This window comes from Triturus cristatus, chromosome 6, assembly GCF_964204655.1.
Source record: "Triturus cristatus chromosome 6, aTriCri1.1, whole genome shotgun sequence".
NCBI classification, from domain to species: domain Eukaryota; kingdom Metazoa; phylum Chordata; class Amphibia; order Caudata; family Salamandridae; genus Triturus; species Triturus cristatus.
This window is the reverse complement of record NC_140589.1, coordinates 1764523576-1764525058: the sequence shown is the minus strand read 5'-3', so window position 1 is coordinate 1764525058 and position 1483 is coordinate 1764523576. Positions and strand designations below refer to the sequence as shown.

At 41.5% G+C, this 1483-nt stretch overlaps 1 long non-coding RNA gene across 1 annotated transcript; it reads right to left on the bottom strand.

Moving 5' to 3' along the window:
* Window positions 1-262: 262 nt before the first annotated feature.
* Window positions 263-938, bottom strand: LOC146821954 (uncharacterized). Its single transcript, XR_014962795.1, has 3 exons — window positions 905-938; window positions 762-817; window positions 263-674 (listed from the first exon to the last, which is right to left on the bottom strand). It is a non-coding gene; the product is annotated as an uncharacterized LOC146821954 (long non-coding RNA).
* Window positions 939-1483: the final 545 nt, after the last annotated feature.

Here is a 1483-nt window from a genome sequence, read left to right as displayed (position 1 = left end):
ACATTGTAAAAAACCAGCACTTTACATTAGCAAAACACGATACAAAACGTTCAATGCGTTTATTTACAAAACGGCAATACAAATAAAGTGGCTTACCTTTTCGCAATAGAGATAGTTTAGCTCGTACTGGATGACCTGGAACCAAGCAATGTTTTCGAATGGCTGCTTTTCGAGTTTAAGTACAGTCAAACCGGAGGAAAGGGGAGTTACTTTAAATGACTAACAATAGAGAAGTAACACTTGTTTACGAACAGCACGCGTGTGAAATCTTGTTGTTGTCTAGCCGTATGCTAATGTTTGGGTGGTGGTCTTCCTTGGATGAAAGGAATGTCTGCCTGAGAGTGTGTGCTATCGTTAGCGAGGAGGTGTGAATTCCTGGCGAATTGAATGTGAAAGCATTCATGAGACAGATAGCGATCCAGCAAAAGGAAACGCGGCTCCAACCTGTCTGACCGCGTTCAAAGTTTTTATCAAAGAGAATTCACCGCAAATGCACTGTAAAGCTAAAACCTTCTTTACGAATACAAAACATTCTAAATACAGGCAAATTACGAAAATAAGTAAACAGACTTACCTTTAGATGCCTTACCTTAGACCCGCCAAAAGATTAATACCTACAGAGTAAAGCTCCTAAAGCACGATGCTGCCCGGGATAGTCAGGCCCGCGGAAGTCCCTGTAAACCCCCCCCAAAAAATGTGTAAGTGAAATACGAATCAGACAAGATGTCTTATTAAAGATCCGCAAACACCAGCATACATACCGGCTGAAGTAATCTTTGCATGACGCTTCCCAAGGACGGATCGGACCGGGGAATCCCTGTGAAAAAAATAGTAAAATTACAAGTGTTAGATAAGGGACAGACAAGATGCTTTACTACAGAGGCGGCAAACGCGTTATACATACCCATGGAAAGCAGTGCAAGCACGTTGGTTCACGGGAACGGGCCAGAGAGAGGCATACCTGTAAAACAAACCGAAAGTAATTTATTCCAATAACAACCTGAGGTAATGCCTACTATAGGTGAACAAACTTCAAGTGACCCGTTTATAACTGCGTAGCACCTACCATGCGAACGGCAAAAGACTGTCACTCTCCCCCAATAGCAGAATCTGTTAAACGTGCCCTTATGATAACTCCCAATCATTATAATCAAAGTAAACGCAATTTTACATCGAACATATTACGTTTCAAATAACTCAGCTTAACTGTCTGTAGCTGCGTCCGCCTACTGTGAGATCTAGAAAAGAGTGCCACTCCCACCACATCTGATTCAACCCAAAAACGTGCCCCACCCTCACCGTACGCAAATATTGAATTGCACACAATACACGTGACTGTACTTCCGCTACAAATTCTGTATTCAAAAGAAATAAACCGTCTAACATACAACCTTAAAAAAGTGAACACATCCCCAAAATTTACAGCATCGATAACTCTCCAACATTCTAATTACCGTCAAAGTAATTTTAGAATGAACCTAAA